We start from the raw sequence: 22,988 nt of genomic DNA on the forward strand, positions 1-22,988 counted from the left end.
AGTTCTTTTTCCTAGCCCTCTTGTCCCCTATTCCTTGCACAGTCCTATCAGAGAAAATTCATCCTAGTACACTGGTTTGTAGTAGTTCTCTGGGCACTCCTGACACCAATGACCAATGTGGCCATGTGTCGAAAGATATTTTTGCTCTTAAAACCTATTTAAAGCTACGAAGAAGCCACAGTCCATTCTGCCCCATAATCCCCAATCGTTTAACTGCATACTCTGTGTTAACTGGCACCCACTTGGAAAAGCCATGCAGATGTTTCTTGCAAAGTCTTGTATTTCTCTTGCAGTCGGGGCAGTGAACAGGATATGGCTTCAGGTTGTAGTAACTGGGCTTGGATTTATAATAAGAATGAATTTGAATGCTTTTCCAGAAGGCTGCAGCCTTAGCTGCACTATGCAATCAAATAGTGCTGAGCACATCTGGTCACAGAGAACTTAAAGCACAACATGAGCAATGCTTTGTATCCATATTTCTTTCCAGCATTGGGCAAGACTCAAAATCTTTGGGTAGCTTCTTCCGTCTGGTGGTCTACTTGTGGCTGGCTCTGCCATTACTGAACTCAAAGAGACTTCAGAGGAACAGGATTAAAATGTGGTAAAGGAACAAGATAAAGCCCATGAACTCTCTGTCTGGATTTCTGCTTGCTGCCATATTAACAGTGAGCTTAGTCATAGAATCTGCCCTAGCAACCCAAGTGCATTTGAAGAGCCCTAACAGGCATGTCTCTCCCTGAGTATTAAAATCCTGAAGATATTTTCCTTCATAGGCTACCCCAAAACTTATTTATTAAAGCTGATTTTGGAAAGTACAAAACACATCAGTGCTGCTACAGACCAAAACCACTTCCACATCAAAGCAACCCTATTCTTTCACCAGATTTATGAAGTCTCCATTCTTATCCCTCCTGAAAACCAAAACACCACAAATATTTACTTTTCTGTCCAGCACACACCTCGTTTCCTGCTCGAGTATTGCAGGCAACACCACTTCAGTCATGCAGCAAACAGACACAACTTCCTTTTTGCTCCCTCCCTCTTGCTCTCACTTTGGTCCCTCTGGCTCCAGATTCAAGCACATCCAGCCATTCCACTTGCTTTGCTGCTGCCAAAAATTGTGCATGAAATTCCTCTCTCATTCAGCCTGTCCTATTTCTCCTGAGTGGACTAGAATGCGCAGAAGAGCCACTGAGGCCAAGACTTTAGCAATAGTATCATTAACCACCTTGCTTCTGATGTTATCTGTCATGAAGAGAGTAAAATCATGTTGTCATGCTACTAAGTGAGTCCCCTACTAAAAACTGACATTGCTGTTTTATAGCAAACTCCATCACCATCCTACATCCCCTCAGCAGTTGGGGAACTGACACTGGGATCAAAATTTGAACTATCCCATAATTCAAAATGTACTTTGAAATGTTCAAGTTCATCTCCCTACTACTCCAGTATCAGAAGAAGACATGGATTTGGCCTCTCTTCATAGCATTTTCTCTTGGCTTTGCCAAGTTTCTTTCATTCATTTCTGGAATATTTATTTGGTCCCATTCTGCAAATACTTAAAACAGACTGTCCATCCATTTTATTCACTTCAGTAGGTCTCCCCACTAGATAACTGAGCGTCCTCTGCAGGTTCAAACCATCCAGAAGAACCACACATGGAACTGCTTGAGCGTTTCACTGTATGATCCCCTTGGATTATACACCTGTGTGCAGACATATACACTTTATATCCCTGTAATACACCTGTATTTCTCACAGCCTAAGATGAGGCTTGCAACTAGCAAAGATTTAACCAACAATGCTTAAAAGTGCACATGCATACTCCCAAATGGTAGCTATTAGAGATTTAGTTGGAAGTAATTTTGAAGGGAACTCCCACATTTGAATTATTTATTACAAATTGGGAGTTGCATCAATGGTCCTTATGGGTGCCTTCTCACTCAAGATATTCTGTGAAATCATGAGAAAAGCAGACTATCAAATATAAGAAGACAAAGTTCTGTGAATTTTCCAATGACTATTGTTGCGAGGAAACCTTCTTGGTATCCACATATTCAGCTTTTCTGTCCCATTTTATCCACAATTCTCAGACAGCACTACTCTATACCAATCCTAAAGGAGAAAAATGCCAAAGCCAGCACTGCAAAGCATGTAAATGCCTGAATAAAAATACTATAAGGATGACAAAGCTATATTGGATTAATTTTAGTATAATTTGAAAAGCAGAGAGGTGCAAGAAGGAAAGAGAAACAGTTTTATCTGAAGTATTTCTATGATCCCCATTACTGGAGCATCTTAATTCTTTACAATCTCTAATGCATTTATGCTAACAGCGCACTTGTGAGGGAGGGAAATATTATTCTCTGTATTTTACAGATGAGGAACAGCGACTCAGTTTCTTAGAAAGTGTTTAGGAGTCAAACTCCTAAATAACATTTGTGCTTCTGCTTTCTCCCATAATGTGTTAAGCAATAGCCAAATACATATAGTTTCTCTTGTAATTCAGCCACAGACAGCTAATACCTGCCTTTCAGGATTGCTAAGTCTTTGCTATTTTCCATTCAGTGTTTACAATAACCTCATGAAAGAGATCCTGTAAAACTACTGTTATTTTAATGTCTGGGAACAAAGTCACTCAAGTATAAATGCACCAGTGTCACTAAAATTACTCTTAAGAGAAGACTGGTAATCTGCCGAAGTTATTCTATTTTCCTTCAGTATATGCCACTCCATTCAGACTTTGGTATGCTCAGTGCACATATTGCAGATGTGCTTGTGGAAATGAAATCTTTTGATTTTCAGTTCTTTACACCTAGGCAAACTGTTTTCTGCTTTGGTCTTAGATTTTTGCTTTCCTCCAATGTTTCTGATTGCTGTCACACAGACTGCAGTGACAAAACTGTCAGCAATTTGTAAGGGGACCAAAATCCTTTCAGATGTTGTGTACAAGTTTCAGAGCTGTTTTCAGATTTACTTCCTTTCTTGTTTCCTTGCAGATATCCCTTTAATGCTACTGAGTAGACTTTGACATCAGACATAAGATCAGCATGTGGGACAATTTCCCTACAAACCAGCCACATTCACAGCTACGACTATTTTGTTGGATCTCCAGAGATCAAAATGAAATGCATCCAAAGTCTGCATTGTTTTTCTACAACAAGCCCTAGACTGTTACAGCAAAGTATCCTTGGAGCCAAACTTCCTTAAAGTTGACAGGACTCCAGATCTAAGTCATCTGGGCACCAGACTGGATCCAACTCCAGTAGCTGGAGATGAAGACAAATCTTTTTAATTTATCATTGGAGAGATTAAAAGGTGGTGATCAAAGTGTAAGCATTATCATCATTGTCTGGACTACTATGAATATTTCAGTTAAGCTGCACTTACAGGAACCTGGATATAACTCCTTTTTCCCCCTATTTCCAAATATGCCCACTCTAGGCAATACACAAAAAGCAGAACTTGTACCAGGCCATGGTGTCTTTTGGTTTATTTTGTGTTTCAGCATTTCTGTAATACTAATTCAGAGGTTGGAGAGTTGTGGTCTCTGTTTCTTACAGTCAATGCACAGGGGCTTCCTTACTGCTCCAGTGCATTTTCTGGTCCATGCCCTTGCTTGGCAGGTGGGAGGTGCTCTGCTTTCATGGCAGTGAGGAGAGAAAAACTCAGAGAAACTGCTATGGTATGGACTGTGACACATCCTACAGAAGGCCCTCACTGCCCTCCTGGCTGGGTGCAGTGGTGGCAGAGAGGAGGTCTACAGAGAGGAAAGGGAGGGTCCTCCAAGCATGAAGCAGCCAGGGATACCAGAAATGGGATATCATATCTTTACCGACTGCAGATATTTTTCTTTAGTGATGTGTACATATGTATGGCAAACACCATAAAGTATAGAGCAGAGATCAGAACAGGAAAATACCATCTGAGGTACAGATAGGCGTAGTTCATATAGGAGACAGAAGACTTGAGGCTGCAGTCCCTGGTAGGACTCCTACAGGACCACACAGACAGGTGCAAGGAAGGCCAAGCTGTTCAGGAGGCTTTCCTTATACCAGGCATAAAATGGAGAAGCAGATGTAGCCAAGATTTGGATATGAAGTTTTGATCTTTCCATGATCTTCTGTACTCTTATAGATATTCCCAGCTCTTCAAGCTATTGGGCATCAAGAAGAAAAGCAGGTGCAATGATGTAAGAGACAGAGCCACGGGTAGAATGAAGCTCAAAGAGGCAAGAGCTGGACCAGCATCTTCATGAGGAGTGTTTTTGAAAGGGGAAAATATTTCTCTCAGTTTGTTTGAAACATTTTAGTAGTTTGAGAGATTCCTCAATTCCTGGGTTAAGTGATTTTAGCAAGATTTGCTCTGGCTTTGTTTTTCTTTATAATACAGGAGTTTGATATGAAAAACTGAGCACAAATCTTCTATAGCTAAGACAGGGAACCTCCTAAAACTAGTCAGGTTGCAAAAGCAAATAATATATTATAGCACAATCACAGTATTTTAGGAAAATTCTGAAAGCTTCAATCAGAAGGAAAGGGTAAAAGCACCTTTATTTCAGTCGTAGTTCAAGCATCATCCATCTTCCTTTCCTTTCATAAAGGCAAACATTCTCAAATTACAAGTTTTCGAAGATTTTTTCAAGTCTCCGTTTCCCTTGGAGCTTAACTGTGTCTTTAATCAAGACTTCCTCCTGGAGCTTTACAGCTTATTGTACAGTCCTTGCAATCAGCATTATTTCTAGCTGTTTGCTTTTCCAGCCTCAGTAGTAGAAAGCAAGAATTATTTTCAAATTTATGATTGCATCAAAAATATGATTAATTTAATATTATTTATTTTTTTATACCAACTCAGCTAAATGTTCCTAGCAAATACTGTAACCGAAGTTCAGCTACTAGGACTCTATGGGATGAATGTTCTTCCAGTCCCTTTGCTGCAAGGATTTCTGGACAGGTCTTTTTAGAAAGTAAAAAAGAATTAACTCCTGAATCAGCTCCAGGTTGAAACTTAATGTCAGCTTTCTCAGAAATAGCAGTAAAAAACCTCAAGGTTCCAAATAAATGTATAAACTTGTATAAATCCTACACACATTTGTTTAAAGGTAAATGAAATGAAATTGGTATAAACCCCAGAGAAGGGAGAAAGGAATAGATACTCTGAGTGACTGGTAGAATTATTTGAGATGCTACAAAACTCATCCTAAGTTAATAAATCAGAAGGGTTTCTACAGTAAGGAAGTTTAATCATGACAACTACAACAGAATAAAAATAAACTACAAGCAATGCTGAATACAAAAAGTGAACGGCAGGAGTGTCTGAAGCTTTCCATGGTGAGGACAAGAGGTGGCCTCCCTGAGCAGGTTGCCCTCTAGCTCAGGACAGGTGTGAAGCACCCTCCTGCCTCCTGCCTGTTGCCCCATCTGGGGCCTGCCCTGTCTGGGCAGCAGCCACAGTTTTCAGAGGTAGACAAGCCCTCATTAACCCTTTCCAGGCTCCTGCTGCACTCCTGAATGAACATATTATGAGTAGAGAAAATTGCATTTGTTTCCTGGACTCACTGTTAAATACTGTTAGCAAATCTGGTAATGTCTTGAGGATATTAAAACAGTAACTGATTGGAGACATGATAGACAGCAATCCCCTACTGTGCCTCCCCTCTTCAGGAATCATCAGCTGCTGGCAGTATTAACTAACTTGCTAACGCGAAAAAGACAATGTAGAGCCTTTTAAATGGATTGTTTGAGTAAAACTGTGCAGAGCACATAAGGTATTTGCGGAAATTACAGTTTGGGGTGAACTTAAAGGAAAATCAGTGTGCAATCCCCACCGATAGCAGCTGTATATGGTGAGGCTGATAGACAAATTAGCAAACTGGGGAGACTGTTTCCTAGAAGAGTAAAGTATAGCATCTTCTTCCTGTTCAGACATCAAAAAAAGCTGAAAAGAGTTCAGCTTTCTTGCCTAGATGTATCCATGTACTGCTACTTTCTGTGTTATAACAAGAATATATTACTCAAATACGAAGGGACACACCAAAATAATTGACAGGGAATGAAGCACAAGGAAGAATAAAACATACAAAGACAATTAGAACAGTGTGTGTTCTCTATCCTAAATGTTGCTTGTATCAAAACACAAGGTTTCAGAAAAGAATCTGAGTAAGACATGAGTGACATGTCAGTTTAAGGAAAGTGTTTCCTGAATTTAAGTGAAGGCCAGGGTACACACAGGGAGAAAGAAGCAGAAGAGGGAAGATGACAAGTACAATGTGGTGATAGCTGTTGTTGTGAAGCTGGGATGAGTGGGTTCATGGGTCAGATTTTCTGAGGAGACAGTGAAGAAAGAGCTGAGGATCAAGGAAAGACTGAAGTGGAGGGAAGCAATAGCTAAGGTCACTTAAGAGAGCAGACAGCAGGGAGAGGATGCAGAGAATGACAAAAAAGTGATAGACATTAATGGATCGGAGGTCTCAAGAGGGCAGGGTGAGGCAAGGGGCAGAGGATAGATATGCTTTGTTGAAAGAAACAGAGAGGTGTGAGAGAAAGCAGTGCTCAAACAAATCAGAGGAGGACCACTGTTTTGGGAAAACAGGAGCAAGGCTCATCTAGTGAGTGGGAGTGCTGTTCTGGGCTTGTAAGTCAAGTGAGGGGGCGATAGAAAGGAAACAAGGGGCAAAGAGGTCAGGCAGGATATCAGTGAAGAAGGCAAAGTCAGCTCCAGATGAGATTATGAGGAAAAGCAGGTATCATTATAATTGGAGTGGCAGTGGGAGAGCAGCTACAAGTCAGGGAGGATGCTTCACTAGTACCTCCCAGTCATGGAAGAAGCTGGCCAGGGCTGTTAGGCACATACTGCAGGAATAGTGCAGGGCCTTTACAAAATCTGGCAGGTCTTTTAGATCCCAGCCTCTCTCCACCCACACCCCACTAAAATGAATAGCTCCATTCATTTGGGCCAGGGTATTGATTTCAGAGTCTTCTCTAACATGGAAATTCATTGAGGCCTCTTTGCCTTCACTAAGCCATTTCCGGAGTGTTGCTCCAAGATCAGAGCGTGCCTCCTCCTGACCCCAGGAAGAGGGAGAGCCCAATCCAGAGTGCTGGCAAGGCTGGTAAAAGTGTCACTAATCAGCAAATTAGCCCCCAACCACACAGGCCAGCACCACAAATTCCTCCTCTTTCTTGTCAGCACAGCCAATACACGAAGGAGCCACTGTTGTTCCCCCTGCTCCAATAAGTTTGCAATGGGTTTAGACAGACCAAGGATGTTCAAACAGAGCCTGTATTTTTAGGGTACAAACAGTCATGTCCAAAACTCCTAGAGAAAACTGTAGCACCCTGACATCAGTTTTTGATCTAACACTGTATGTCTGTGGAAGGAGCTGATACGACTGCTTTGAGATTGTTATCACAGCACTGTAAGCAAAGCAGTAATGGTTTGACAGCTACCATACTAAGACCTCTGCCTGTCAGTTTTATTGCTTGTTTATTGCTCTACCAACTATTCCTTTTTCACAGCCTATTGTTTTTTGCTCTTATAAGTGCGTTTGGAGCATAGACTATGTTTTTGCTCTTATTCAGGGCACATCTAGTACAATACAGTCTGTCCAGCGCAGAGGACAACAATAACATAACATAAATGAAAGACATTCTGCTGAGATGCTAACTGCTCTTTAAAGCCTGCATGCAAAAAATACACTTTGAATGTGTAATGTTTTTAACTTAAGCCACCACAGGATTAAACACACCAAAATAGACACTTCGTACTACAGATAGCTGTTGCCAGCTGTGCCATTGGAGCAGAATTTCCAACAAAACATCATGAAAACAAAAGAGACTTACTAGTATCATCCCAGAGAGCAAATAGAAAATAATTTTCCATTCTGTCATCCTTTTACCATTTTTTACTTGTTAGAGTAATTGTGTACAGTTTTCAGTGGCTCTAATAACCTCCTAAATCTTACACAATCTACATCTTCCTCCAACAGGTTGATGGTTCACTGGATTTTATTTCCATGGAGTGTTTTGAGTCTGAATCTTTGGCAGTTCAATTCAGTAACAGCATTAGCTCCAGAACTGAAAGCAAAGGGTCAAGTGACCCTGGCAAACCAATCAGCTTAATGAATTAATGCTTGTACAAAACTTCTGAAGAAATAAGGTGCTATAGAAGTGCCAACAATATTATATGTAGATTTTTTTCCTCCTAGGCCTTTCACTTGCAGGGAAGTACAGATGATGCATGACTCAGATTGAATTTTTGAACGAAATAGGTGTGACCCCTCTGGAAGGAGCAGGTAGCAGTTTGTCCTTCAAAACCCAGCAAACAAGTTCACATACAGAACTCTCAGCGTTGTTTGCACTTTGAGTCTCTCTCTACTATCCATACATTTACTTTTACTCTACAAAAAATTTCTATATCTTTTTGCCACACATAAGACTACTTTTCATCAATTTAAAGCAAAATAAAATACCAATTGACAGACACAAGAATACAGAACAGCCCAGGTGCCTAAGCATGAATGCAGAATGATTTAATAAAAATTCATGCTGGTTTGTTGGGTATTTGGGGGGGGGGGGGGGGAAGGGGGAGGGGAAGCATATTGGTCAGACTACTTTCAACTAATCTCAAAGAAGTTTTAAGTCTTAATGAAGCTCACAAGAGGTCTCTTGGTAGTTTTCACTCTATGCATCACCAATTTTACACAGAAGAAAGGAAGAAAAAGGCACTGCAGGAAGGCAAATAGGAAGAGCTCAAAGATCTTCCATTCAAGCAGTCAGTATGAAGGATACTGTAGACAGCAGTCATATTTGTACTGGGTGCTAATTCCATCCAGACTTTAATGTGTCCAGAGAGGCTAACAAGTAAAAGAGTTAAGACTCTAACTCACCTTAAACTGAGCTACAGCAAGAACGCAAATGCAAACCTCCCATTATTTTGGGGGGATTGCACATAATTGACTTGATTAGCACCAAGAATGAAAAAGCAACCCACAATAACATACTCCATGTTACAGATGCTGCAGAAAAACACTGGCAGAGTACATGTGCATTCTCTGACCAAGGCTGGCATGTTTTCTCTTTTAAAAGACAAACTTCCCCTGGTATCAAATGTACTGAATGATGGCTACAACAAAGATCTCAGTACATATCACCCAGCCTTGTTACACGTCATTACTCATTTTCCATCCAGGAGTGAGGTATACATGACTTTGCAAGAGCCACATGCCCTATTCCTCACATCCCGGAGAGAAGACTTGAAACCTGCTCTGCTTTTCTCTTGTTCAGATCAGCACTTAACTAGATTCACACTCTATGTGGATAACTCCTGAAACTCTGATCTCTGTCAATCAACAAACAGTTTTTTGTGCTCCTTATATTTCTAGCTAGCTCACGTTTCTGATAATTGTTACCAAGCAGAAGCATATTTTGCAATTGAAGGCAGGATTAACATTTACCTGTATTTGAACATGAGAATTTAATAGATAATGCTACATGCTAAAGAATCCACATCAGAGGAGTCTTTTCCCAATAGTGGAGGACCTTTCAGTAAGACTTTCCTGGAATAACAGTAGGATTGGATAATAGGACCCCTAGCTGCTACTGTATTGTCCAGACTAGCACTATATGACAATACAGACCAAATGTTCAGAAGACCTGGCTGGTCAGATCATTAGCTCATACCTTTCACAGTCCTTCTTTTTGAGTTATGTTATGAAAATAAAATTACTGTAATAAGTAGAAAGGAGATGAGAGACGAGGTAAGCAGGGCTGATTGTGACCAATCATTAAAGTGAAATAAACCTCATTTTTTGAAACTTTCACATCAATAGAATCCCTAAAGGAACACAAATTCCTATCTTCCATATTTATTCTCCAAGAGACTAAGAGCTAAACATCTTTTTCAAAAAATGACCAGAGAACTTTGCAGCTGACAAGAATCACAACAGCAAGAGTTAAAAAATAAATATCATTATTACAATAAATAGGCCTTTGAAGGGAGTTCAGCTCTTCCAAGTTCTAGGGCATAAGCTAACTTCAAAATTGTGGGGTTAGGAAAAAAATCTCTGCTGTCTAGTTATCCTATAAATGTCTCTGTAAAGGTGTTTGCCAAAGCTTTCTGGAGGCAGTCCAGCACAGTTGAGTGCAACTGGCTGTTAAAATCACAGGTGGTTCCCAAAGTAGCTGTTAAAACCCCTGTTAGTCAGAATAGTGCCCCTCTTGTGCCCATTCTCCTCCTCCTTTCCTCTTTCTCCCATCAGGCTCAGATCCAGAAGACCTTGGCCCCTCCTTCATCCTACACTCATCCTAATTCTAGGATTAGCTGATGGTGTGGCTGAAACACTCTCAGAATTTGAAACATCCTCTGAATTTCATATTGCAGTCAATGTCAGAGAGAGGATACAGGAACAGGGGGTGGCTGAGCACCACCGCTCCTGTGCTGCACAGGCATGGTCATGCTAGAGAAGGCTGAAGACAAGCAAGTAATTTACAGCTGGTGTGTGGGCTACCAGAGTGTGGCATACCAAAGCCATCTCATTAACTCCTCCCATCCTCCAACCCAAAGCATTACACTTCAGGTAAGGGCACAAACTAAATAATTTTAAAAAATATATGTATAAAATAAAATCCACTAAAAACAACAACCAAAAAGCAGCAACTGAAAAAAAAAAAACCCGAAAGAAAAACATCATAAATCTCTTTATCACATAAAAGCTGGGAATAGTGAGAAAGTTAGGCAGAATGCCAGCTTCCTGCCACTTTGAAGACAAAGCTTGTCACACCTTTACTTTGGACATCCATAAACTGCTGATATTTCAGGGGCCAGTAAGCAGGAACATGGAAATTTCTTTTTAAGCTGTAATGACTACATTCAACAGCAAGACTGCCATGTTGGCAGCAGGCAAATAGTAGACTTTGGGGGGCCAATTCTGGCCTCCCACTCAATGCCAGTGTCTGCTGTAAGCAGCAACATATACTGAAAGCACCATCTCTTTTTATGTCTGAATGGATATTGAGGCAATCTATGAACTTCATTGTCTCTTAAATTAGCTAGCAGATTAGCTAAGGCCTTATTTCACAATTGCCATGGAAATACCCTACTACGTAAGTATGAGGGACATTGGCATCCAAGTTTGGGGATATGGAGAGCCAGTGGAATATATTTAACACAGTCTTCTCCAATGTCTGTGTCTTGAACAAAACCAAATGCAGCCTTTACTGAAGACCTAACATCAGGAAAAGCACACTTATCAAAATATGCTCCCCAACCCTCGTGGTTTCATATTCATGTTTCTTCTTCTTCAGTTTGTATTCTCTGTGTCCAAGGAGAACCAGAAATGGGAAGAAGATTGAGCATTGACATTTTCCAAGTGATCCCCAAAAGACAGCATATGAGAATGGAACATTTCATTAAACCACCATCACAATTCCTAGTTAGTTTGAGTATTACACTCCTGCCTGCCACCTCCAGTGTTGATAAGCATATCATTTCACACAGACACATCCAGCTGGCTTGGCACACAAGTGATCTGCATCACGGTGCATTGGCAGGCTGGACAGCCCAAGCTCTGCATAAACCAGAACAGCTGCTGCCAAAAGGAAAGAGTCTAGTGCTTGAGATATAGGTTCAGTTGTGTCTCTCTAACAAGTTACTTCATTATTCTATCCTGACATTCTCCATCTGAGAAATAATCCTCTTCTACTACATGGAAGTGCTGTAACTACAAATAGAGACTGGTAGGCACTCAGAAACTAGAAGAGTAGGAGGCTTGTAAATCTCTAAGACATAGTTGGAGGAGCAGAAACAAATCTATGACTCTGTGAAGCATTCTCGGGTCCTACAGCTTAGGCTTAACTGCAGCAATTGCCCTTTGTGTACCTTCCAGAACACGGTTTTCTGAATTTGCTGAAGATGTCAGGGAAGAATTTGGGTTTAATTCAAAGAACATGCCTGCTTAAACCTTGCTTCTGGGTGGAGTAATCAGAGGGGGGGTCAGTTATTTTATTTCTCCCATAACATAAATTATGTGAGACTAATGTGTCAGTCTAAGAAGTTTCTCCTGCTGGAGATGGGACTTCAGCCAACTATGTCATAATTTTTCTTGCCTGAAGTGTCTTGTATTCATCATATAGGAATCAAAATCCTAAGCAGTTCAGGTGGTGAGTAGATTTCCCTGTGACAATAAAGTATATTTTATTTTAGACTTTTAGGCCAGCTTCCTGCCATTTCATAACAAAAACATGATTAATGATACATAAAATCCATATTTTAGAATAGAAATAAATTGGGCCATTGCAGCATTTCTATCTGGGGAAATTTTATTCTGTCATTGTTTGACAACATAATTTTACAGACTAAAACAACACTTTGTACTTAGGGAATTTCACTTCTATATTAAAATATTTTTACTGCAAAATGATATAGGAAAGGCTTGACTTTAAGAAAAGATCAATAGATTAGATAAGCTCTTTCTAAAAGGATATGGTAAGACACTCTTTACAAATGGAATTGTAGTAGTCATAATCTTATTTTAAATAAAATATAAATGGATGAATAGAGTTTATTTTTACACAAAACTGTGAAGAGTAGATATATTTTGGTGAATAAGAAAATATAGAGTTTTAGCAATTACAATGGAGTCACAGAAATTTGCAGTAAAGGAAATAGTTAAAACATTATATTAGCCAAATACATGTGGTGAGTGTGTATATACATAATAAAAGTCACTTAAGACTCGATATAGTTTTTTACCCAGACAACTCAAAGATGGGCAAACATCATTTTGCAGGGGAGAAAGTGAGACAGAAAGCACAGTGAAGTGACTTTTCAAGGGATTTTCCTGGTCAGAGAACAAAGGATGGAAAATATTTGTCCTCACTTACAGTCTGGTCTTATACATTAGATTTATCGTACAGCTTACACTAAATACACAGTATTCAGTGTGTGGAATGTTTTGGGCTGTGGACCATTGACAGATTGCAATATGGAGATTCTTACCCTGGTTTCCAACTCATACTGCCTTTTCTGGGATTTGAAGCTGCTTCATTTTGCTGGAGGAAGACAGCACAGAGAAAAGAAGTGACTAATAAATGGTGATAAAAGGACAACACATGAGCTTGCTTTTACCAACCTTTGGAAAGCCCTTCCAACTCTGTTTCATGTGAATTGATGGGGTCACAGCAAGACTGACAGTGCCCGTTAGATACGAACTCAAAGCAAATGCTCTGTGGACAGACTAATGCAGATGAACAATGCATGAACACTGGGAGTTTCCACAAGGCATGTGGTGTGAGGACATTTCTCTTTTGTTTCTCAAGTTTCTCTCTGCTTGCTTCTTGTCTTCCCTTTTGCCATCCCACTCTATTATTTCCTTCCCTTTCTCACCAAAAGATGCCCAGAGCCTAACCCCAAAGGCAGCAGCCACATTGTGCTTGGTTAATTGGCAGCAACGGAAAATCATGGCCATTACCAGACCCAGCTGCAAGTCAGTAGATTCTTCCTTCGAGTTGTAGCTCAGAAACTCGGGCACCCAGGGTAGGTGGATGCAATATCCTCATGTGAGAGGAAGAAGTTTGGGTACGATTAACTAGTAGCATCGCTCCTGGAGCTAACTATGGACAGAGAACTTAAAACACATCTCTTAAATCATAAGGCAGTCTGGTCTAAGTACTTCAATAGTTCTTCCAGATGTAATCAGAAGCCAAACTACACATTCATGCTAAGACCAGCATGAATTTCGAACATTTAATTTTGAACCCAATTGTGAACATACTGCCTCTTGGCATTCACTATTAAGTAGGTCATCCTCATCCACAGGTGATTTTGATGTACCATCCTGAACTACAACAGAGATTTTCAGTGCAGCAGAGACAAAAAAGTAAAGCTGAAAATGCCACGGGAAGATTCAAGAAACTTGACCATTACATTTACATTCTTTCAAACCTCAGGTAAAATATACTTTTGGGGACTTAGCTTTTTTAGATGCCAATATTGCAAAGCATTTCCACATATATGTGCATTAGAGGAAAGCAACTCCATTAAAATAAAACAAAAAATCCTTGGCTGTTCAGGTTGAGAGTGTGCTTAAATCTTTTACTGCATCAAGAACTTAAGGGGATATTGTTAAAGACACCCACACAGTCCTGGCACCTCTTGACTCTGCTCATACGCTGCTATACTGGGGTCTGTCAACTGGGCAGCAGTTCAACAGTGAGGAGTAAATTTTGTAAACCTTATTGCTGCCTTTTAACTCTCATGCTATATTCTAATAAAACAATTACGTCAGGTCAAGAGTCTTCTAATACAGGCAAGGCAGGCTAATCCACTATGAAGGTAGTATAAGCCTTGTGGTGAAATGGGCAAAATATCAGGAGTAAAACGGCCTCAGGTGTTATCACACATTTCAGACACAGCACTAACAAAAGAGACTACTGATTTTGTTTCCTATCCAAATTCAACCTTATGGTGGGAAACAGGATGAAATTCTGTTGCCTGAGTTATGTTTTAATCAGTTTTGGGTAAATTTGGCAAAGCCATGCAAACTGAAACCAAGCTGCACACTAGGAAGCTTTGCTGCCAGCACAGGCTTCTCACAAACTCCAAATGGTCTGGTATCACAAGTGTAAATCACAGTTTTAATTGTAAATGGGAGAAACCAAAAATGTAACAGAACAGTCTTTTTGAGTGAGTGTACATGGGTAATAGCTTTGTAAAATTGAAAGGCAGGATACTAAGACTTCCATTTAAAAATACATGACTAGTTTTCACTGACTCCAGTGGGTCAATCAGGTTGTGGAGTGGAACGGATATCTGCCAAGCTCCTGGTTCCCGGCATTTCTGGGTTGCCAAAAAAAAACAAGGAAAAGCAGCTGGAAGAGAGTAAAAGTTACTGAATAATATTTCTGCAGGGATTTCCACCTGGCAGTAGAACAGGGGAACCTGAGCTTATGCAGAGGGTTCATGTTTGGAAACAGCTCCAAAACCACAAAGTGATTATTCGGCTGAAAAGCAAAAGCAAAAACAAAAACACAAACAAAAGAAAACCAACCAAACAAAAAAAAAAAACAAACATCAAAAACCCCCAAAACCAGATGAAACCTGATGGCTTAGCTTCACTTACAAAATTCTTTTCCAGGTAGCAAAATGATTATGTGAGCAGTTGGTGTTGGAAGACTTGTGCCCTTCACACTAACAGACCATCTTCTATCATCTTCTGACTGCATCAAACAACCCAGCTCTCGCCAATGGGCAAAAGGACAATTAAACATTTTGCTTGCACCGTACCTAAACTCAAGTAGTAACTTGGCCTTGAATCTTAGCATAGGCTGATGTATATCCCAACCTCATGATTAGCACCTGCCATGTTCTGTACCACTCTTTTTCTATTTTCTGAGTACAGGAGGGAGACAGGAAGTCAGGAGAAGCGATGTTTACAAAGAAACAGGGAAAAAAGGTTATAACCTAGGATGTGTATGGAGCACAGCATCTTTAAGAAATTATACTCCTTACGTGCCAGGCTTAATGAGCACATGAGAAGGCATAATGGCATTTTGTGTTTATCTATTTCCTCTTACTTTTGGATTGTACGATAAAGCTCCCTGTCAGGCCAAAGCTATTGCACCCATCACAACATGTCAGCAACTGTGACTCAGAACACATTACATGCAGGAAGAGAAAGATGCAAAGATAAGATATTAGGAGTGAAATCAATACAGGATTCTCTTTTACATATCCCAGCAGTCTCATTAACTTCAAAGTAGCTGATATGAATGTAATTAAAGAGCAGAACAAACAGCAAAGGGGGAAAAGAAACCACAGGGCCCTGTTTCAAGATCCTCACTAAAATGGCACATCACAGGGCTGTACCATAAATCACAGGATACACTCTGTCAAACCTAAAAGAAATTTTTAAAAACAAATAATAGTGACATTTAAACAATGTAAATTTTATAAACACAGGCATCTGCAGTTTAAACACAAATAAGCACTGCCACCAGGGAATAACTTTAAACAACAATGAACAAGTTCTTGGTGCTCTAACATGCTAAACCCAAATCACAGGTGGCTGGCAGAACTAAACCTGTGAGCACACAAGATAATCTTGCAAAGGAAGAGAACCAAGTGTACCATGACAGAGCTGGATACTGGAGACTGCAAGCCATCTTTGCACGATAACAACCAGAAAACATGCTACTGTGCAACACTGAAACGCATGCTGCTGTTAACTCTTAACCTGTTGGGCTGTCGTCAGGTTTGCAGGCTCTTGTGTAAAATGGAATGAGAATGCTTCAGTGTCCCGGCATCTTCCCAGTCATGCTTAGAGAAGACAGATGGCCACAGGACAAAATCTAACTTCAAGGGCAGTAAATAGCAGCAAGTGCAAAGAAGATGTTCGGCCTGTTGTAGGTGCTTTCCACTTGCAGTGGATAATGGGCTTGGCTAGGAAGCATGAGGGTTGCTGTGCTGCCGGCTGCAACATCCCAGGCTAAAGAGGACAGCTTATTCCCCAGGCACCTCACAAGTGGCAGTGACAACTTGATAACATCCCAACCATGACTACAGATAAAGATGCAGAAAATTTTGGGGGCAGGGAGAAACATCTTCTGGCATTTTTCATGAGCCATAAATTCCTAAGTCCTCCCCCACCTATTCACCCCACAAATATGAATCAAGGGATCAATGGATCAGTGGGGTAATTGTATAGAATGTCTTTAATGGAGAACCAACCCCTATTTCTTGCATACATTGCTCAATGCTCCTACCAAGTGTTAAATTAAAATTTACGGTAGTGCTAATTGAAGTCACATTTGTGTGTGTGCTGCTTGCTGTTAGGCAGGAGGAGACTTCTTTTGCTGGAGATTAAAACTTCAGTAATGTATTTTTGGGCTTATACCAGTTTAATGCAAAAAGCAAAACATAATTATAGGAGGCTGTTAATGGATTAAATGGCCAGAGTTGCTGTCTAGCTGTGTTCCAGTTTTAACTCTGTTGGCTTTGTGCTGTCTGTTGTCATCTCCTAATTATCTGTTCCTTTTTCAGTTGGCAGCTTTAACAGGTTGAGGGTATTATTCAAACCCAAATTAATTTGTGTTTTTCAGGAATTGCTTGAAGAGTAGGAGTTTTATTTGGAGCTTGATATGGCAATAAAATCTTTATCAGATGCAAAAGAGAAATATTTTTTGGCTGACTTTCACTGCCATGAAACTATTCACATTGATCAGCAAGAGCAGGAAATCTCTGGTGTTGCAAAACAAAACAAGAATTTCTGGAAGTGCTTGGCAGCTGATTAGTTTCTACATGGCCTATCATCACTAGCTACCATCTCCTGTAGTTTCTGAGGGTAGAAAGCTATGGCACTTCCCCAAAAAATTGAATAGGGCATCTGCTCAGGTCTTAACTGATACTTGAACCATTGATAGTGATAAACGGAAGAATATAAGGAAAGAAATCTGGCATTAAAACCTTAAAATCTCGGGATCTTCATTCATGCAGCCAGTGAATTAAATAAGAATACTGTGTAGCATTTATATAGTGAGAAATTCTGCAAACCTCTAAGTCCCTTTAGAGTACTGACGCATTAAGTGGATTGCAGCCATTCCCCCAGATCCGTGCACTGTGTTGTCACCATCCACAAAAATAGACAATGAAAAATAATTAGTCATAGAACTCTATTGCAAGCATTCTAAGGAGAAAATAATCAGTGAATGCGTTTCCTAATAGATGCTGAGGAAACAAAGTCTTCCCAGAATCTAATGTTTCAGATGCATTAGCTACCAGCATGCTCCATGCTTACAGGGAAGCAGGATGTACTGAAGAGTTTATTGCAACAATCAAGTACTGCCTTTTAAAGATTAAAACATCCCCTGTATTCTCTCTTACAAAACATCTTTTGGTGAAAACGGGGAAAGGGATGGAGATGAAGACAAAACAAACACAGAAGGAGTTAATTTGAAACTAATCAAACCCCATTTTCTTCCCCTGCATCAGAAATCTATTTTATTTCAGTGCCGAATTAATTTTCAAAGACATGCCGATCCTTTTGAGGGGAATTCCACATCTTACAGCTGTGCGTTCTGCCCTGCAGTGTACGCCTTGCTCGCCCACCTGCTTACTGCAAAACACCCTGAACTTCCCAGCCCTGAGGCTGTGCCAGTAGAGCTGTGCTTTAGTCTGGTTGCTGATCTCCAGCAAAGACAATGCCTAGCCTGTTATGTTTTAAAGTAAAAGTGGTGAAGTTCAAACCCGTGTAAGAATGAGCTAGCAGAACAATTGTTACCTTGCAGAGTGTTATATTGTATTATGCATGGCCATCTGTTAATAATGCATGGTTTCGTACAGCAGTTAAAAAGCAGTTTCATTAAACAGTTTCATTTTAAGAATCATTTGTTAGGAATGCAGCTTCTGAAAAAAGCTAAATTCTCGTTCCATATTCAAAGTCTAACCCACATGCTGAGAAGAAAGGAACAGTCATATTTTAAACACATATTACAATTCATGCTTTGAAACATCATATATGTCTAGCCTTAAGTACCTCCCATTTGATAGTTAATTTTTGCCTGCTTTTGTTTTCTTCATTCATGTTGACTCAACAGTACATATTAAAATTTTAATTTCATTTCTTGTTGTGCATTTAGGTGCCAACGAGTTGAACTCTACCTGTTTAAAAGCTCATTTACTGGGGCAAAATTATGTCCCTTTGTTCTCACCAGGGCAAACACGGTTTTATTATCATGTAAGATTAAAAGACCTGACCTTTAGCATTGAAAAATACTGTGGTAACTCCTACAGCTCCTGACTTGAATACTCAGAAGTATGGTCCCTGCATAGCTGGCAGAGCACTAAAACGTATACTGCATCTGGCAGAGATGTGTATTTTCAGCTTTCACCTGAAGTGTGCATTAGCTACTGAATTGACTATATTGTTGATAGAACAATGCGTCAAGTCCAGACCTGATGAATCCCAACTGATGGGCAGGTATATCAATGGGAAAGCATACATTCACCATTTTAACAAAAACACCGAGCTAAAGTCAGAGGCACACTATCCCCTGCCCCTTGGTGGTGGAATTAAGCCATCCCCTCCTTCGTGACGAGGACTAATGCACAGCCAGCTCCGAGAGCACAAACATTGTCACTGAGGAGCAAAACACACTCAGCAATCTGCCAAAATGGGGGGAGCAAGAATGACCATATAATGCAATCACCCACATACACAGACAAAAGATGACAAGTGGAGGGAAATACCATTTTTACCTCAGCCTGAGAAAGGCTGAGCAGCCTTTTTCCTTTTTTTTTTTTTTTAACAGGCATCACAGTCATTCCCAGATTCAGGCAGTTTCTATACTGAGAGCAAACAGCATGGTCAACCTGCTTGTTATGTTGTGATACTTGAAGTCTTCTTTCAACTCCTCCTCAGAGTCTCTCAGTTACAAGACATTTGCTTGTTCACTCTAGAACAACTGCAACTACCTTCTAACCCTTGTGGTCACAGAATTGACCTCGAGAACAGCTCCCAGGGTGACAGCAAGACTCCCATTGTGGATGCTCACCCCACAGCCCTCTGGACCTGAGAGCATCCCAATGCATATCCGCTTTACAATGCTGGAAAATGATACAGTCCAATAAAATGGAAGACAAAAGCAGACTGTTAATAGCAACAGTTCACCATGCAAAAAAATACTGATAACTGCCAGCTGCACCAGCAGGGGATGCCCACATCTAGTATCAGTCGTAACACCAGTGAATTTCTGCTAATCCATGCAAGGGATCACAGAATCTAAAGTCAGCCCAGCCTTTTTCTCCTGCAAACATGTGAAGTACAGCTATTTTTAATCTGTGACAATTGGTATTACATAGAAGAACTTTAAAAGGCATTTTTTAACAAAATCAACTTTTTTACCGCTTCCTCCCCCATTTGGGCAAAAGAGTAACAGGAGAATAAGGCAGGGCTAAAAGACAAGACTCTTTGAATTTCAGACCCAGACTGAATTGTCAAAGCCAACATAATAGAAAAAGCATTTGATTGCTTATAAATTCTAAGAATAAAAAAGATTAAAGTACAGAAAACATAGTTCTTCCTTATGTTCACAGCCCTTTTCCAGCACATTTTTATAGTCATCTAAAAGACAAGGTACAATTTGTTCCTATATGCAGACTGCTGAAGTAATTGTCATGACTGAGCATTAGGAAAAGCTACGGTTTAAAATACACATTTCAATTTAAAAGTGATAGCTTTTATAGAGAGAGATGTTTGAGAAGTTTATTCGTAAAGTGAGATTTTAACCTTCTATCCAATTATTCTGCGTTCTCTATTTGTCATCTTTATCATGCAAACAATGTTAACTACACTCAAAACAAAATCCCATTTCTTCTAAATTTTTCTTCCCACATCTCTAGATTACTCTTTCTTGACCTCCCAAAACAATATTATGAATGTGGCCTTACTAAACATATCCCATAAATACAGCTACTTCAGAATACAAAGAAGTACTTTCAGATTAGTGTATGGTAGGATTTTTTAGTTCATTTTTTCTCTTTTCTAAATGTCAGAATCTCATAATGGCCTATCAACAAAAGACATCAGCAATAATCTTTCCTTCTGGCTGAAGATTCAGTGGGAAATAGTGACCACAAAGAGGCACACACAGAACACACCAGACCCAAACTTTGTGGTAGGATTTTGACTGAAACCCTGTCATAGTTCAATACTTCATGGTGCTGAAGCCACAAACTACAGATATCAAACAACATGAATTCATTAAATAGCTACAGGAATTTTTTAAGACAGTAGAAAGCTTTGAGAAATTAATACAACAAAATCCCCTTATTTAATGTAATTTTGATCAAACTGAAGTAGCTCAGCCGAACAAGCCCTGTTGTAAAATTGAAATGGGTCCCCTTTCTCATGCACTAGTTTTGCTACCAAGGGAATGGTGCTAAATTATTATTATTATTATTTTTTAAAGAAATTGCAGTCCATAGATGTATTCTTAATTAAGAATACATGTTCTAATGTTTAATTAGTCTCTCTGTTAAATACTTACTTTTTCCCATAGTTAAAATGTGATTTGCTTCACGTTCCAGCAATTAGATCCTTTACCAAACAGCGGAGTCTGTTTCTAGACTTTGTACTACATTCGGTCCTGGCAGACTGACCAAGATAATCCATATAATTTTCCTTTAGGAAAACTAGAGAGAGTGTGTTTCAAAGTTCCTACACACCCTACAGGACTTTTTCTCTTTGGGCAATCACATCTTTTCCCTGAGTTGTCTGCAGCTTATCATCAGTTTCTTTGAGTTGCTGATGGCAGAAAGTGACACTTAGTCCTTACCACAGAGAATTCCCACTTATATTTGCTATCACAGTCTCTGTTTGTATTTTAAGTTTTCTTGCTCATATCTCCAACAATGGTTAACATTTTAAAAGGATGTCTTTAAGTCAAACAGATGGTGTTACACTGGGTATTTGTTTTCTGCTGTTTACTTATAAAAATTCCACCATGTTCCAAGCTCACTGCTTCTCAGGCACAGTCTCCCATTCTGTCACCATCGCCTTAATATTTTTCCCCTCATGTTCAATCCTATATTGTTTGCATAAACTTTTAAATAATTAAATTTCCCTTACCTTATCAATTCAAGCTGAAAGGTCTATATCACAGGCCTCTTCATAATCCTTAGTTCTTCCAGTCCTATGTCACCTGCAAAGGTCATCTGTGAGAATCTACTGTGCTCCTTTGGGTCACCACTAAACATCTTAACTAGCGTAGAGCAGAAAGGAAATGCACAGAATAACTATTCCAGTTACTATGGGCCTCAAAATGCAAAGTTGCAGAACTTCATTAGGCAGATAGCTACAAAAGAAGTACAGAGAGAGTGCTTCAAGTAATCCTTTTTAAATAGTACACAGATATAATGCCATACCCTTAGCATCTGAATGAAAAACTTCTCCTAGGAAAAACAGCTTTGGAAGAAATCCATAAACTCGTCTCTGTGTTTGGGTGTGATAGATTTTCTCAGCATATTCTACCTCATATGAATAAGTGGGCACAAGGCTTCACAAGATAAAGTTTAAATGTCTCCAAAAGTACAAGGAATGCTATGGTGTCAAGGCAACAGCTGAATTTGAAACACACACAAAAAAAATAAAAACATCACAGAACATGTCATGGAAATAAAAGTACACACACTTCATGAATATTTATCATTGCATGTTGGTAGAATAATAGCACTGATGTAAGAAATATAAATTGAAGGTCTGCAAGACACACAATGAACTGAAGTTCTAATTTATTTGCCTTTGTTAATAACTCGTACTTTTCTTTCCGGGTCTTCTTTTCACAGAAGACATTTTACATGCACACTACATTAATTAGACATGTAAAAGACATTTCAAGCCTGCCAACTCAATGCTTTGGGCAGTATTCCACCAGATTTCCAGACAATTAGCAGCTGGAACATCTGGAAATCTCAGACAAATGGCCACCAACCATGCAAAAATCGACTCCATATCACACAAGCCTCTGACACATCCCAGGAGTTCAGAAGCACAGACATCACAGGAGGCTCTCAAGCCTCCTGGAGCGCATGCAGGGCACACTAGAGAAGCTGCACAGGCACAGACCATGTATGTGTGTGTGCACATGCTCTCATAGGGATGTCAGATTTGCTGTTCTGGGGTTTGAGGAGGCTGGAAGTTATGATAACTGTTTCTTTGTGAGCTTTACGTTAGTCAGTCTGTTATCTTCCTATCCTCTAGGACCTCCAGCAGCACTCTCCACAGAAGGAGAAAGGGCTGAACTTTAGTTGTGGTGTCAAAGATCCCGTCTAAGGGACTCAAAACCAAAACCTGAATCTGTTTCTTTTATTTCTTCCATTGGCCTAAAGGTCTTGCATACACCAAGACACCAGGAAGCAAATAAATACAGTATGTATCCAGCTGCCTTAACCATTGAAAAGGTAAGTCAGAATGATGACACAAAATCCTGGTATTT

The 22,988-nt window shown here is 39.8% G+C and overlaps 1 long non-coding RNA gene across 1 annotated transcript in view; it reads right to left on the reverse strand.

Annotated features, from left to right (window-relative positions):
* The window catches only part of LOC130596692 (uncharacterized), a 120,018-nt gene that overhangs the window by 64,719 nt on the left and 32,311 nt on the right, over positions 1-22,988 (reverse strand). The window contains exon 3 of the long non-coding RNA XR_008971584.1: positions 21,623-21,695. This is a non-coding gene — a long non-coding RNA (uncharacterized LOC130596692). The remainder of the gene's footprint in view (positions 1-21,622; positions 21,696-22,988) is intronic.

Source organism: Pezoporus wallicus, unplaced genomic scaffold, assembly GCF_028554395.1.
Source record: "Pezoporus wallicus isolate ANWC-B61680 ecotype Strahan unplaced genomic scaffold, APGP_CSIRO_Pwel_v1 contig_1583, whole genome shotgun sequence".
NCBI classification, from domain to species: domain Eukaryota; kingdom Metazoa; phylum Chordata; class Aves; order Psittaciformes; family Psittacidae; genus Pezoporus; species Pezoporus wallicus.